Source organism: Pinus tabuliformis, chromosome 9, assembly GCF_031772625.1.
Source record: "Pinus tabuliformis cultivar Carrire ecotype Pingquan chromosome 9, CPIR1, whole genome shotgun sequence".
In the NCBI taxonomy this organism is placed as follows: Eukaryota; Viridiplantae; Streptophyta; class Pinopsida; order Pinales; family Pinaceae; genus Pinus; species Pinus tabuliformis.
In genome coordinates this window covers 852,628,377-852,645,922 of record NC_142307.1, presented here as the reverse complement: position 1 = coordinate 852,645,922, position 17,546 = coordinate 852,628,377, and the positions used below count along the sequence as shown (strand labels likewise).

The 17,546-nt window shown below is 43.9% G+C and overlaps 1 protein-coding gene across 1 annotated transcript in view; it reads left to right on the top strand.

The window, feature by feature from the left end:
* Positions 1-5,467: 5,467 nt before the first annotated feature.
* LOC149151468 (uncharacterized) overlaps positions 5,468-17,546 on the top strand; it is a 30,684-nt gene continuing 18,605 nt past the window's right edge. The window contains exons 1-2 of the mRNA XM_089441219.1: positions 5,468-5,687; positions 5,929-6,088. The gene's annotated coding sequence lies outside the window, so the exon portion shown is untranslated. The remainder of the gene's footprint in view (positions 5,688-5,928; positions 6,089-17,546) is intronic.

The window sequence follows — 17,546 nt, the reverse complement described above, 5'->3', positions numbered from 1 at the left end:
CAGACTCCAAAGCCTTGATGAGTTATAGTCCTCAAATGAAACCTAGCCAAGTAACTGCTTTACGCAGATCTCTTATGGAAACCTACCCCAGATACGTCGTTGTTGATCTGTTGATCTCACAGAAAAATAGTGCTGCAAAGGCTGACAAACACAAACTATAGTCCTTAAGGTGGAAACTCAACCCAACAGGTGTCTTATTTTTATTGCAAGGAAGCCACAGAAAGGATGAGTTGCAACATCAGAGTCAAAGTTAAATGTATTAAAATGTTGCCTCTAGGAGGGGATTGAATTCCAAATACATAGTCACATAACTGATTAGTTTTAGCTTTTATGCATTAGGAAGAAGAAAACCTCAAATTGCTGCAAAATTGCCAGATAGAAGTCCAATATCTTAACAACCAAGCAGTCATAGAAGTACCTTACAAGTACAACTCCCAAGTGGAAATACAAGTATATGCTTGATCGAATACATTTGCACAATTCCGAGAACCCCAAAAATTCCTATAAATCAAATACAAAGCAGGACACTCGTGGTGCAACTGCTCTTATAAACATACATAGAGGTGAACATCCAGTACATCTTCAAATCTCTTGGCTACCTTTAGTATAAATAAAACTAATACACCCATTTTCCATACATTTTAGCTGAAAGTAACTTTGATCCGCTCCTGACAGTTCACTTCATGGGCGACTAAGACCACGAAAGCAGATGGTACCATAATTCTTCCCATGTAACCATGAAACATCCCTTTTGAAAACAACGACCAGTGCAAAACCAGAATAAATACATACACAGAAAAGTATTACTTATTTCTTGGCCTTTCTTGTTCCCGCACTCTGTTTTTCACTATGATCACTTTCATCCTCATAATTATCATCATCATCTTCCTCTTCTTCGGAATCAACAAACCCAAGACGAGCTGCATCTTTTGCCCACTCTACAATATTCTCTACCTCAGATTCTGAGATTCTTTCTTCATCATCAACATGTTCTTCTCCCACATCGTTAAACCGACCCGAAGAAGAAGAAATCCCTGAAACCTTACTCCTTTCAAGCTTAATGGAATCTTGAACAGAAGCTAGCAGCTCCTGCACTTGTTCCTCTCCAAAATCAATTTAATTTTGCTTCACAAAGCCTGTTTCTCCAGAATCACCGATTTTTTCTTTCTGGGTTCCTACTGTTGTCTCACGGGAATCGATCCCTTGACTTTCCTGTGGCTCAGCCAAACTCTGGGACTCACTAATTACGATATTTTTGGCACCTGAAGAAGATCTCAATGCCGCCAATCTCAATGCAAGTTCTTGCCCTAAAATTTTCTCCTCTTCTTCATCAATCAGAACCCTAGATTTCCCGCCAATTCCTTCGTTTTCTCTAACGTCCCCAACCAAATCTGGATCCTTCTCTAGATCATTCTTTTTCCCTCTGTCATTATCTATGCTGTTTTCTAAATCACTACTTTCCTTCTTATCTCTAATTTGGAGTTTGTTGGACTTACCAATTGGGGTTTTGCAGGAGGAGGAGCTTTGAGCTTGGAATATCGACGGGCCAATTCATTGTCAAGTCCAGCGGAGTCGAAGCCTCCAACATCTGAATTCAGCGGTGAATGTAAGGGTTTGGTTGATCTGTGGGAGTCAAGATTAAGTTGCAATGCACTTTCATCTTGGAACTGTGCGAGAAGTTGATTGACCTGTTCATCATTCTCTTCTCCTCTTAGCAACCTGCTCCAAATTGTGCTGCTGGAAGACCTTCCGTCCATTTTATTTTTGAAGTGTCAAGGTTGTGTGTCTTCTGGTTTCGAAACTGCAACGTCTATGTGCAGAAAATTAATAGGCTTTGTTTCTGGTTGTTCACACAAATAAATCCTGTGAAAATAGAAACGCAGAGTCAGCTGAGAAATATTTATTCAACCATTGGGACAAAATTGTGGAAAAATGAATGTCGAAAATTGTGTGCCACATGTCAATAAGAAAGTTCTTGCCCTAAAATTTTCTCCTCTTCTTCATCAATCAGAACCCTAGATTTCCTGCCAATTCCTTCGTTTTCTCTAACGTCCCCAATCTGGATCCTTCTCTAGATCATTCTTTTTCCCTTTGTCATTATCTATGCTGTTTTCTAAATCACTACTTTCCTTCTTATCTCTAATTTGGAGTTTGTTGGACTCACCAATTTGGGGTTTTGCAGGAGGAGGAGCTTTGAGCTTGGAATATCGACGGGCCAATTCATTGTCAAGTCCAGCGGAGTCGAAGCCTCCAACATCTGAATTCAGTGGTGAATGTAAGGGTTTGGTTGATATGTGGGAGTCAAGATTAAGATGCAATGCACTTTCATCTTGGAACTGTGCGAGAAGTTGATTGACCTGTTCATCATTCTCTTCTCCTCTCAGCAACCTGCTCCAAATTGTGCTGTTGGAAGACCTTCCGTCCATTTTATTTTTTAAGTGTCCAGGTTGTGTGTCTTCTGGTTTCGAAACTGCAACGTATCTGTGCAGAAAATTAATAGGCGAGGGAAGAGACATTGAGGATATACACGAAATGGGAGGGACGACCAGAGATGCAATGAACAGACAGTAAATTTATCGGCCTTATACAACCATACCATACAGTGAGAAACATTCCGAGGTAGTGCGAGCCAAGCACATGTCAGCTGCGAAACGAATGGCTCGCTGGCGGTGCGTCCGTCCCGCTTCCTCATTAACCGTTCAGTTTTGGATCAATGTTGGATCAACGATCACACTTCATTCAATCGTCTAACACCACAAATCCACGGTCAACAATAAGACACGGGGGCGGCTGGAGAAATTCATTTCAAAGGGAAACGCCTTACGGCGTAACGAGGGAAGAGACATTGAGGATATACACGAAATGGGAGGGAAGACCAAAGATGCAATGAACAAACAGTAAATTTATCGGCCTTATACAACCATACCATACAGCGAGAAACATTCCGAGGTAGTGCAAGCCAAGCACATGTCAGTTGCGAAACGAATGGCTCGCTGGCGGTGCATCCGTCCCGCTTCCTCATTAACCGTTTAGTTTTGGATCAGTGTTGGATCAACGATCACACTTCATTCAATTGTCTAACACCACAAATCCATGGTCAACAATAAGACACAGGGGCGGCTGGAGCAATTCATTTCAAAGGGAAATGCCTTACGGCGTAAAAATATATAAGTGAAATATATAAAAAAACATATGTAAATTTCCCTTCTCTGTTATTTAGGTCAAGAGATACGCTCTATGGCAGAATTCATTCCATTTGCAGGTTTCAGGATTTTGGTTGATCCAAAATTAACTTCTCTCCTCGGGGGTCGCCTCCTCAGTTCTCATGAGGCCCTGATAAATATGCAAGAGCCCTCCAGAAATACCTCGTCTGCCCTGGTTGTTCTATGGATTTCTCCATAGTCGAGCCAGATGAGCTTAGACTGATAGGATCTGTCGTTCCATAAGGTGTTTGTTGCTAAGGAAGATATGGAGCGTTGGAAACAATTTGTGGAAAACATGTTTAACATGCTAATGTGCATGATTGAGATCTCTAACAAAAGGTTGAAGCTCATGGAAAAGAAAAAGGAGGCCAGGTTCAAACTGTTAGAGAATCGTTGCGAGTGGCTTCATGTTAAAATGGATAAAAAGCTTGGAAGCAAAGATATTAATGAATTGAATTTTCAATCTAAATGGAGTAGTCTCGCTCGTCTACGACTCTAGAATAAAGCTTGGAAAAGTGGAGCATGGCTATAACGCGCTGGAGGCAGAGGTCAAAGAAGGAAATGTGCATGGCGAATGCACATCTCGAAGCTTTGAAAATAATCTCGGCAAAAGAAGTTCCCCTTCCCCCAGGAAGCAAAGACAAGAAAATTACTTTGTGGAAAATTACTGGAACATTTAAGCCTCTAGACTCATTGAATTATGTAAATGGTCGTTATTGAATTTTTTACATGAATGGTTCTGGCCATAATCCAATTTTTTAATATAAATAATAATCTTTCCATATGTGTGGATATGTAGACATTTAAATTATATATTTATAAATAATTATAATATTTCAATAAAATATAAAAATTAGATATAGAGTTATTATTAAAATTGAAATTTAATATTTCAATAAAATATAAAATAAATATATAAAAGTAAGATATATATATATATATATATATATATTTTTTAAATTTAAAAAATATTTTAATTTTTGAATTTGGTTATATATAAATAAAAGAGTTACAATAATTTTTTTAATAATTTTTTTAGTATTATATATTATATTTTTAAATTTTTTTAATATGTGAAATTTAGTGTTGAATTTTATCTTCAAAATTTTAAATGTTAAATTTTTGTCAAACTTTAAAATTCTTGAAATTTCTCTTTCGAATCAATCATATTAGTCGAAGTTTCGAACCATCTAGTGTGGTTCATCCTTATAAATGTTAAATTTTTGTCAAACTTTAAAATTCTTGAGATTTCTCTTTCGAATCAATCATATCATTCAAAGTTTCGAACTATCTAGTGTGGTTCATCCTTATAATTTTAAATGTTAAATTTTTGTCAAACTTTAAAATTCTTGAGATTTCTCTTTCGAATCAATCATATCAGTCAAACTTCGAACCATCTAATGTGGTTCATCCTTATAACAAAGATGGATCACAAAAGTTTGAAATCGAAGAAATTTTTTAAAGTCGTTCAACTTGAACACAAACACAAATTAAATAACTTAGGTACTACCAACTATTTGATTGTCCCACGAAAAAACCACAAATACTAATAGACATTGTCTAACGAGGCCACAATTTCGCTGGAATGACGAATTTCTTGCCTGAATCTGGCAAAAGATTCTTCAAGAAATTTGACCGTGACTGTGTTTAAATCGTTTTTGATAACTGAAATGGATTCAACACCATCAAGAACCGCGAGAAACCCAAAATCCTGAAGCTTGACAATTATAACCTGTATTCTCTAAAATTTCCACCAAATTTTCTCATACCAAAATTTTTATTATTAAACTAACTAAATAGTGAACTATCTAACTATGAACTATCTAGAATACGCGATATTAATATATGATCTAACACACCTACAACGAACGATTGTGACCTATTTAGACCACGCGATATTAATATATGATGTAACACACCTGCCATTTTCTTGCACAAAGTAAACAACACCTTGGGACAAGTCGCTTCCACTTTGACACTGTAGTTTTAGAATTAAAATAAAAGTAACATCTAAAATTTCGAACCAAAATATTTTACCTAACGACCAGCAACGCTTTCTTGCAGCGAATAAAAAATAAAATGCAACCGAAGGTTAATGGCTATAGGCTTCCAGCGAAGCACGTGGCCTACACGATGGACAGAACACGCCAGTCCACATGGTCACATGGACGACCTCCAAAAACCCCTTCTATAATGCTCCATGCGGAAACCGACTAAACTCTGTTTGGTGGGTAGCAAAACAGCGTGAGCCAATGACCGTATTTCACGTATTAAAGTGCACGTCTCCAAAAATCCATGCGAAACAGGCTAATCTCTGATTGGTGGGAAGCAAAACAGCGTGACCCCATGTGACCGTATTTCACGTATTAATTATTAATAATTATATGGTAATCTGTAAACATGGTTTCTACACCTTTGCGCGTGTCTGAACGGCCGTTACAACTCTCAGCGTTGAACTGGACTGAGTGGCTGAATGAATGACAGGTAGTCTCCATTAAAACACCCTTTTAATTCGTTCACGCTTCATGGTTTTTATCGATATTTTCAATGTCTGAATCCTCGCACCGGGTTATATACAGCTTCAAAAGCAGCTCTCGAAAATTCCCCAAACTTGATAACCTCTTCAAATCGGCATTTGATAACTTTCTGAAAATTTAATTAAACCGTTAGCATTCGTTATCAAAACGATTGCAAGAACCTTACATTAAAACTGGGTGATCTGCAGGACACAGCTCCATCTTGAATAGGCCGGATCCCAAAGAGATGTAAACAGAATTCATCGGAATTTGAGGATACCGCGAAAATATTTACAAACACATGAGCATTCAAGCACAAGGATCCACTTCGTATTGATTTATAAACCAGTGCCCAATCATTCTAACAAGGTGAGTTAAATTAGGCTTTTCTTTTTCTTATATTTTACCCCCTTTTTTATGTGTAGCGGCGTGGGGAGATATTAAAATTTCATGGTGAACGAAAGTTATAATCTACTAATTTTAGAGCTTGAAAGCTCATAGTTTTATGGACCTGCTATCCACATCTTTTATTATACTCTTGCTAAGATACTGAGTTTCAGCCGACTATGTTCAATTATGGTAATTTAAATTAGACCTTTTTTATTTATAAATCCCTTTTGGTGTGTGGCGTGGGGGACAGTAGAGAGAATTTTAATTTTATGTTTCATAGTGAACAAAAGATATAATTTTGTGATACCGGAGCTTTTAATTTCGAGGATCTGCTATCCAAATCTTATTTTATACTCTCTCTGAGATCTCTGGTTTCAGCTTGCTATGTCAAAGTATCACGCTTTCGTTCTATGCTCCCTGTCTGTCTCATTACAGTTGAGATTGATCAATAATGCCCCTTCTGATACAACACGTCATATTTGCACATAGAAAAACAAGGTGCATTCTACAGCCCAATTAGGAATGGGTGAACCATCAATTCTTTGTTTGTGTCTGCATAATGATACATTAAATTTAGATTCTGCATTGGGTGCATTGAAAATATTCAATAACACAAATCCTTCTAAACCCTGACCTGATGTGCACCTCTAGGGTGTGAAGATGGAGGATGCATATCTTGACTTCACAAATTCATACAAAAGACTGACGTATCACATGTTAGAATTCAAACTATGCAACGTTGAACTTGACAACCTTGAGGTGCATACTAGACTCATGGTTAGATAGGTATCTACGAGTTGCCAAGCATATTTAGCCGTATCACATGTTGGAATTCAAACTATGCAACGTTGAACTTGACAAACTTGAGGTGCATGCTAGACTCATGGTTAGATAGGTATCTACTTGTTGCCAAGCATATACAGTCATTTATGCAAGAAGGGATATTGATAGCTCTGTGTAGCTTAGAGTAGGAAGGCAATGCATCCCTCGATTCTATCATTAGATCTATGGATCGACTTACGCACTAACGGTAGGAAGTAGGTTGTTAAGGTTGGTTATCACTTAATGCTTAAATTGTTAATCTGTTTAAATAAATATGTTAGTGACCTTTACAAATTTACAAGGCATGTTTGACTTTGTTTTGGAATCTTGGAATTCCTATTTTGGCACTTCAAAGGATTATGGTAAAGCTCACCCAAGGGGGCTTTTATCTTTTATTTTTTCTTTTGAAAATTGCTTCGGAAACATGCCTTGAGGTTGGGGGCTTCACTACTGTTGGCTTGTTGGGGCCTGACCTAGGTTTAGAAGTGATTTAGCCAAACAAATCCTGAAGCTACCGGCCCTTTCAGCAACAGTTCGCGGGGTGTGGACTGAGGTCTCACCCGAGGTAGTATGGGAGGGTGCTGGAACCACGTTTCTGCACCCTAGGGATGTCTTGATGAAGTCTGGGAAGTTCGCGAACCGATCCTGCGCGCTTGCGCTGATCTGCGTAGCCCTTTGTCCTTCGCAACTTGTGCAACTGCTTCCGCGTAGCTTTGTAACGAGCGCGAAGAGGTGCTGTATAGATCCTTATTCCTTACTGTGCTTTTATTATAGATCTTAATTTAATTATGTGGGCCCGATATTCTCATTAATCATTCAACATCCATAACAAGTGCGTGCAATCATAAACTGTAAAGAGATGTGTAAATATAACAGAAGCATAGACATAGAATATTCCAAAATCAACTTATGTTTTATTAATTCTCTGTCCCAGTACAATCCCAACTCCGCCCTACGCACTCAGCTGCAGGGGTCCGCGCACATAGCTGCGGACTCTACCAGGCCTCTGCGCACTTAGTTGCAGAGCCTCTTCCTACTACTACAACCCAAGACTCGGACTTACAGACTCAGAGCTAATTCATCATCCAAAACCCATATGACTTCTCAAAGCTAAGACTTACTTTACACTTAGAGCCTCGGTCTATTTATACAACCGTGGACCATGGGTAGGCCGACATACCATACATTAAATTATATTATTTTAGGGCGGACAACCCTAGACTCTTGCGTTCTGCGCCCGCATTTTCGTGGGGTCTTTACATTACACTTGACCAAAATTCGGGCTTCAAGCCCCAAAAACATACTATGGAGGGATCCACTGCCCAACAGGCCCCCAACACAATCATCGTGACTCGTTTCGAATCACTTTGCGGGTGCGACGATCTATGGGCGAAGTCCATCTAACTGTGCCTGTGCTGCGCGGAGATCCGTAGCACACTGTTCTGTCGTCCGCTGGATCCGTTTTGCTCGCTCGGCCAAATGCTTATTGTCAGGGTCAAATCCCTGTCGCAGGTAATGCATCGCTTTCATTTGCGTGAGTTTTCCTTCGATGTCAGCCGTGATGAGGAAGGCCTCATCAATCCAAGGCTAGACGCGTGCTTTAAGTATTGCCTCTTTTTGGCGCGCTGCATCCACTTGCTCCTTCAATGCCTTTGCCTGTTGTAGCCTCGTGAGTTGTTGCGTTAGGACCACTGTCTGCGCCATCCCGCACACACTATCATATTACATTTGAAGCTCCCGCGCCTCTATTTCCAACCGCTGTATGGTGGGATCCTCTTGTAAGGTTGTGAGGACCCCGAAGGATTCTTCCAACAATGTGGTGCAGCTCTGCACTGCCTATTCAATTTCTTCCAACCCTTTTCGGATATCATCGACGCGCTGATCTCGAACTTCTGGGGGCGTGGAGGGCTGCACCTTTAACCGTAGTTCAGCAATTTGTAGGTTGAGGTCCAGTTGGATCCTCATAGCTTCCTCCTTTGCCTCGCGGAATCCACTGGCCAATTTGTGGATCCGTATTCCTACTGGCAGATCTGTCGCAATTTCCAGTTCTGGGACGCAACGACATGCTTCCTCTACGATCTGCTCCAACTGCTGGTTCTGAGCCACCGCTTCATCACGTTGTAGGCTAAGTTGTTCGATGTTGATTCGTTGTTCACTTAGCATTTGCATTGCGCGTCCCTCTCTAGCGCGGAGTTCTGTCGTCACTCCGTCCTGTAGCTGGTATAAAATATCCCGCGGAAGGGCAGCCAAGTTTAGGCCGAGTCCCTTGATCCGCCCTACCGCGGCTCTATCCTCCATGTTGTCCGCTGTCAGTGCTCCTTCTAGTAGCGCGACGGTGTTGGCCATTTTGGCCCGCAACAACTACTCTATTGCCGATGCTCCCGTGGCACTGTAGACGACTACCATTCCTTCTTGTGGGAGTCGCACCTGAAGTCCCTGCAGTTGTGCCCTGAGTGCCCCCAACACATTCTGTTGCTCCGTCATTGCTTCTTGGAGCGCCTCCCTGGTGACCTCGTGAACTATGTTGCCGATGTCGTATAGATCACCCTCTGTTAGTGTAATAGGCTCCCCATCCAATTTGGAAGCCTTGGTCTTCTTCCGTGGCCCTGTTCATTCCGTCCCACGCGATCATTTCAATTATATAAAGGTGGTGCTTGGGTCCGCGCCTTCCGTCGTATCATCTGTCCCATGTCCTGTGGTTAGGTCCGGGCCTCTTTCCTCCTGCGTCGTGGTGGCCCCTACTATTGCTGTTTTTTTGGCGGCCTTGGTCTGCTCTGCGATGGTCTTTGCTGCCTTGCGGGAAGCCCTGACCTCCTCGGCGAGCTGCTCGTTCCGCTTCTATTGTGCCAGCAGCTTGGCAGCATCCTTCTGTCTTTGTATCACTGCCTCATCCTACGCTGTCGGATTCGGGCCGCGCCATTCGAGTGGCCATGAGTCGAGCACCGCGAACACCGCACCATCAATTGCGATGAATGAGAGTTTGGTCCTGTTCTGCTCCGGGTCCTTCCGTGCTTTGATATACACATTGTGCATATCCGCCTTAAAGTCTGCAAAGCTTTGCAGACTGTTGTATACCGTGGAGGATAGGCACGACCATTTGTGGATCCACATTCGTACGCTTGCCTCCATGAGTATCCAGAGGATCTTGATCTCATGGATGCGTGTGGCGTGCCTTGTCGCCCAGAGCGACGCATATTTCACTGCCTCTGGCAAATCCTGGTCCAGGGGAGGAAACTGACTGTCCTCCGGCAATTCCCCTGCAATCAACAAGATGGATAAGAGCAACCACGCGTAGTGGAAGGTCTTACCCTGCTCCCGAGCCTCCTTGCAGAGGAATTGCGCCTAGTTGAACTGTACCCCTTCGACACATTGCTCAGCCAGCGCGATGACCGTTGCTGCTACCTCGTTGCCGCGGCATTTTCTCATCACTTTTCCTGCCAGCAGTTGAGTGGCTACGCGCACCCCTTTGTCTTGAATGCTAGTAATCACATAGCCCCTCTGCTTCTTCTCTAACTTGTATTTCTTCTTCATGGTTTCGGCGAGCGCCAAGTCTCCGCTTTGGCCAACTATTTCCGCGGGGTCCCTTCTCGTGCAGGGAAGGTTTGAAATCTTATGAATTAGCTCCGCCGTAATGGGAATCGGCTCCTCCAGCCACAAGTACCCCTCATGCATTAGGCAAAGCAGTTGCTTGATGACAAATATCGTGATTGGTGCCTGGTGAAAGTGCAGAATCCATAGTAGGTGGAGTAGCCCGGTCTCCTCCACCCTGCGCAACCATTCTTGTGGCTGCAGCGCTGTAACTACCCCCTCCTTGCTTTGTTTCATAAGTTGGCTAGTCTCTAGATGTGGGAACTTTTCGCTGTCCGCGAGGTCCCAATCTTCAAATTTCATTGTGGGTACGCGGCCCAGGGCTGAACCCTCAAATAGAATTCCATTTGGCAGGAGTGGGGTTTCGAGTGTGCTCTTAACGGTGTCCACGTCCTTGGGTACTTTTGCCTTCCCTTTCCGTGGGGGGACATATTTGGGCAGTTTTGTTGTAGCACGCACTGGCTAAATGTCTTCCGCCACTTCTTCATCTGATTCAATCTCTTCTACAAAGGTTTGAAGATCCTCCTCTTCATCATTTGTCTCAATATTAACCGTCTTGCCCTTATCTTCCATAGACAGTTTGCTGAATCGTGGATTTCGCGGAGACATACGGACCGGTCCTGCTGCCTGTGGATCCTTTTTGGGCCTTGGCGTTCAGGGCGATTTAGGGATTTCCGGTGCATCCCCTACCGACGGCGTAGAGCTCTGCGCGGCTCCCTTGGTTGTTGACATCATTCTGATCAGGGAATCCTGTGTCTCCTTTGGCAATGTTTCAAACCACGGACTTGCTCTCACAACCTCCAAATTCGTCAGGTTCATACCCACTTGATAACGCAACAAATGAATTCTCAAAACGCCAAGGGTTGTTCAGTGGAGAGCCACCTGTGATTTATAGGTCCTTTTGAATTCAAATTCGACCGTTCCCCCCATATTCGGCTCATTAATGTGAGAATGGTGGCAGATAGTCCCAAATCTAGTTCTGACTTTGTGTCTTAATTGCCCGCCGTCTGCTCCTCGTTGCCTTAAATTGGACATCTTGTCATGAATAGTGACACCAATGATCACGTTCCAACCTACCCGCGCGGCAGCGCAGCGCCTTGTGCGTGAACACGACCTGTGCGTCATACTGATCCCGCGCGCAACTTCCGTGTCGCGCAACTCCCATACAGACTCTTTTATAGTCCCGCGCTCTCTTTCAACTACTTGGAGCACTGAGACTGTGCTTCCTACGGATAGTCAGGTGGTTGCACTACTGGTGCGAGGCTTCAAGTCACCTTCCAACCCGGTCCGTGGGCCTTCCTTAGTTACCCTCGCGTTAGTTAGCGCCTCACGTTCTTCCTTATGCAGTGCGCTTCCCTGGTTACTTTGTCTGATAAGGTGCGGTCGCAGCCATGGTAGTATAGTCAAAAATTCTCAGTGACAATCTTCTAGTGTGGTGGTAGGGCTGCCCATACGTTTCCTTGTCCTTCTGTCGACGCGTAATGCTTGCGCGATTTTGGTTTCTAGTTTTCTGATATCCACGTCCATTAATATGCTTTTCTGCTTTAGTTGTACCCGATCTTCTTCGAGTTCGCGAAGCTTGAGGTTCCCTCGCCGAATGGCTTCTTGAATCTGCATATGTTCGTCCTCACGCAGCTGCATAATCTCTTCGCTCTGGTCCTTTCGTGCTGTCGCAATTATGGGAGTTATTGCGTGAGGATTCTTTCCCAAAGTTATGGCCTCGACTTTGCTCGTCGTCTTCGAAATCATTCCCGCGCTCAAGTTCTTGTGCATGGCCCTATAGGCCCATCAGACCGCTGGCACGCGCAGGTCCCAGTCAGTTCGTCCCTCTTGGTAAACTCTGTTCATGATTCCACATAGCTTTGTGAATGCTCCGACGTGGAATATTTGTGGTGTGCGTCACTTTTCCTACTGCCGCATCTGGTTCTGATTTTCGATCCTTAGTTTGGGAAGTGTTTGCACAGCACATGTCTGCACCCATCGACATAGGTGGGCGCACAAACTGCTTTGTCCTGGCTGCTCGGCTCTCGTTCGACGCTGGGGACTTCCAAACCGCAAGCGCATCCGTCTTTTACATTCGCACCAGTTTCCATTGGTCTTCTAATGTGTACTCCACCATCGTGCGGGTGTTGCGCGCAACGCCCATTCCAGCGCACCGTACTGCTACTGTTTCGGTACGACACCTTCAAATTTGTCCAGGAATTCATCCACCGCCGTTACTCCATCATATGTTGGCAGTTCCCTTGCCTTTGTCGTCACACAACGCAGGGATCTAATCATCATGTTGCAATTTAGCATTGTCACTTCGTGCAGTCGGTTCTGCTTCTTCATCTGAATCCGAAGTATAGGAACTGTCGCGCTCCCATGAGATTCTCCCATCTGCAGTCGGGTTCACCCGATTCTGGACTTGCGCCGTTATCTGGTAAATACAATCGAGCTCATCGTCGCGCACTGGTTCGGTGTAGCATGCTCCTTCGACTGGATCTAGCGGGCTGCGGAACTACTACGCGAAGGGAATTTTTCTCGAATATCATCTTCCGCTTCTTCAGGTTGATGACTCCATTCATATCAGTGGCCCAGTCTATTCCTAGCAACACGGGCTAAGGGTTGCTGTGATCGACAATCTCTATTACTTCAAAGTCCGTTTGTGTGCTCGTGCCTTCGATATCAACTCATACCCCTTGCAACCGTCCCATGGGCAAAATCTTCTGTTGGTTCGCCATTTGTAATTGAATAGGGGACCACTGTAACGTGGGCCTGCCCATGCGTTCCCATGTCTGCTTTGGTAACACATTCGCATTCGAACCCAGGTCTAGGATTACCTGATCCATTTCATACTCACCAATCTGCGCCGTCAATCTCATTTCCCTCTCGGTGCGCAATGCATGCTTTCCCAGTTTCCGGACTACGCGCAGTTCCCCTGACCCTGCGCACCTAGTTATCAACTCCTGTAGTCCTTTAACTGCCTTATTGTCGTGCAACAGTTTCATGCATGTCTCCAAAAAGGTAGTAAGCATAGAAGGATCCATCCCTGTCTCTGGTTGATCTTTACTACATGAAGTGGAGGCTTCCACGAAGCTCTTCTTAGCTTCCATGAAGGTCTCCTTTGCGCGTTCTAACTCAAACTCAGATTCCTTTGTAGGGGCCTTGCGAACCCCTGTATATCCCTCGGGCTGCTTCCCCTTATCTTCCCCTGTGGTCGCATCGCTTTTGAGCATCATATTCACATTTGGGTCTTCTTGGCGTGATTCAAACCTCATCATTTGAATATTTTGAGTCAGAGTAGGCTGAAGTACTCCTTTTTCGCGCATCTGTGCGATCAACGTAGGACAATCTACCATTTCATGATCAAACTGAGCACAGTATGAATATGATACTCTCGTCGGGTTGGTACAATCGCGGGCGTAGTGCCCTGGTCCTCTGCAATTGTAACAAATTAATTGTCTGCGGCCCCTTCCTGGCCCCATTCCTCCTCGTCCTCGACCTCGCCCTTGAAATCCACCACGCCCCATTCCCGCCACTGGGTCGAGGGCTCGCGTTTCTGTTTGGATCCGATAGGCTGGGGTTTGATCCATCGTTAACTCGTAGCTCCGACAATTACGCTCGTCGTGGCCCACCGACCTATAGAAATTACAAAACAGTTGCTGGGGTGCCGTTGTATACTTCTGCAACAAATGACAATTATCCATTGTGTGCTTTCCTCCTATCTGACAGATCGCACACCATAGTGCGGGTGCCGCACTCGGCCCTGCCTGTGCCTCTGGTCTCAATGGCATTGGTCCCCCTCCTGCCAAGTAGTTTGCGAATACCAGACAGTGGTCTTTGTTGTGGCCCTAGCCTTTGCATTTTATGCACCACACTTCTTCGCGCGCCTCCGGCCGCGGTGCCCTATCCTGCTTCAAGTTCTACATTTCCAGGCAGAGATTCTGTAGTTGCGCGTGGATTTGTTGAACTCCTAGCCCCAGATCCTGTATCGATGTTTCATGCAACCTCATCGCCATTTCCAACACTTCGGCCTGGGTAACGAGTTTCTGTGGCGACAGCGCCGTCCTCAGGTGTGGTGTCAGAGATGCCACAAACCATGCGCGATGCTACGCATCCGTGAGCGTCATATTAGCCTCGTGGATCATACTCTTCAGCTGCGGATCTAGATCCCAGGGGGTCTCGCCTGGAAGCATCGTGATCTCTTTAAATCTGATGATTGATTGTGTCTCTGATTTCGGTCGGCTAAATTTTCTTTTCAGCGCATTCTGGATCTCTGCTATGCTTGCATTTGGGTGATCATTGGAATGCTTGATATACCATGTCAATGTGCGATCCTGCAGCGCGCTCACCAATGTAGCCTTCTTAATGTTGTCATCTGTGATCCCTTGTGCTTCCCACACTGCTCTCACCATGAACCAAAACTGATCCGGATCCTCATTCCCTACTCCTTTGAATATGGGTAGCTTGATCGCGCTCGCCATGCTAAACTGCAAGTTTGGTGGAGGTGGAGTGGGTGAAGTAGGTGAAGCGGGTGATGGCGTAAGTGGAGGTGATAACTGCGGAATGCGCTGCCTTATCAAACTGACCGCACTTCTCGGAGAAACCCGATCGAGCTCTTCCTCGCTTTCTCGCGAAGGTGATATTAAGGGACCGTTTCCTAATCCCTTGCTACTTGTGTAGATCTTTCCGCTTCGCGTCGTTCCAAACATTAATGTATTCGCATAACCTGCTTTTCACATAACATCATCTTAATCCAAGTATTCAACGATTTAATGTACTTACCTCGCAGTCCCTTGAGAAAACGTCGTTCTATTTCGCTATAGCTCACAGTTGTGTCTACCGCGAACTCAGTGATAAACCCCCCTATTATCTGGTCGAGCCAATGTACACAGCTCGCGCGATCTTATCCTCTAATGCCTCTAGTCTGCGCACTAACTCAGGAGTCCACACTATCGGTTGGTCAAGCTTACACCTTCCCTGGTTGTTGGCCAACCTTGCGATCCACTCATACAGTTCGGAAGGAAAGGATGTGAAGAAGATCTCGTGGATTTCCGTATACACGTAGCGATTCAGCCACCTTTTCTCGGATACCTGCGGAACTCTGTTTTCCTGTGTCACGAACCCGTGAAGCTTCTTGTCCAAACACTCTTCAATTTCCTTCTTTGTTGGGTTCCAGTGGCACGACATCAGACATCCCTTAGGCAAATCCCGGTCCCGGCAACGGAACCATTTGTTGGCTTGTTGGGGCCTGACCCAGGTTTAGAAGTGATTTAGCCAAACAAATCCCGAAACTACTGGCCCTTTCCACAACAGTCCGCGAGGCGCGGACTGAGGTCTCACCTGATTTAGTATGGGAGGGTGTTGGAACTAGGTTTCCGCACCCTAGGGATGTTTTGATGAAGTCTGGGAAGTTCGCAAACCGATCCCGTCTGTCCTTCGCAACTTGTGCAACTGCTTCCGCGTAGCTCTGTAACGAGCGCGAAGAGGTGCTGTCTAGATCCTTATTCCTTACTGTGCTTTTATTATATATCTTAACTTAATTATGTGGGCCCAATATTCTCATTAATCATTCAACATCCATAACAAGTGCGCGCAATCATAAACTGTAAAGAGATGCATAAATATAACAGAAGCATAGACACAAAATATTCCAAAATCAACTTATCTTTGATTAATTTTCTGTCCCAGTACAATCCCAACTCCGCCCTGCGCACTTAGCTACTCGGGATAAAATCGAGAGTTTTTCCAAAAAATCGTAAGTGAAGTAGTTTATTTAACAAATTTTTGATTTAAAAAAAAAAGAATATTTTTGTATTTATTTAATTTTGCCGACTTTTTCAAAAACCTCATGACTTTAACGACTTTTTCAATTTTTGGACCCTTGCCGATTTAATCTCGACTTCGACTTTTTCCACATTGAGTGTGACACATCATTATGTCATGTTAGCACAACCACCTACTTGTAGGATTCAATAGTGCTCACGTGGACTCCATGTAATCCCCACATGGTTTGTTACGCTAGCATCTGGATTCGGGTTTTTTCAATAAATCCTCCTTTTTGAATTTTCCAAATGCTAGGACTTCCACTCCTCGACAGACTTCAGTGCCATCACTCGACAAATTCCAGGCTCATTTGCTACACTTAATGATATTCGGGTCTCCTCCCTTATCCAGTCCAATTAATAGATCATTGGATCAATGGACGATCAGATAAAACTAAAGTAACGGTCTCCAACAACCTATGGTCGATTTGGTTAGTGGACCACGGAGCCATCGGGAGAAATGAGAGTCTTTGAAAACTTAAGGCCGATCCAATTAGCGAAGCTCTACGTTCAAGCCTCTTCGCAGCTAAGCTCTCAATCATGGTTCTTGTTAGAACTTATGACCAAGGGTTAGGGCAAAGCACTCCAATCCCCAAATGTCTAAATCTCTACTAAACAATCCTTGAATTTCAGAACTTCTGCAAAGCTCTCGGGCTTGTTCCAAAGGTCTGGAATTGATTTCGATTGCAAAGAAACTTGCCTAAGGACTTCTAGAGGTTTAGAACTCTTCCGTAGTCGATGGAGGCATTCAAAATCATTGTCCACAGCTAAGCTACTGCTCTAAGAAGACAAGGAGATGGTCCATGGCCAAATCCACAACTTCGCCGAACTAAGTGAAGTTCTTCTCACTCCTTTGGGCTGCAAACTTCAAACCTCAACTCCAAAACATAGAAACAAGGAGGCCAATATTTTGGCTCATCTCTTGAGAAAACACAGTCCCCATGACTCAACTACAAATCTATAAACTATCTTCCGAAACTTCCCCAAATAGGCCATTATCCACCCTTTCGAAGGTCTCCAATCAAGGAAAGACCTCCCAATCTTCTCATCACCAAACAAGTGTTGGTTTTCCAGTACCATAGATACAAGTACTTTATTTTTGAAACTTGATAATTACTTCCAATGATGTATGTGATTATTTTCTCTTTCAATGTATCATTAAGCAATTATACATTCAAAAATTCAACCATAGAAATACTAGAGCAATAGAGATCACAATG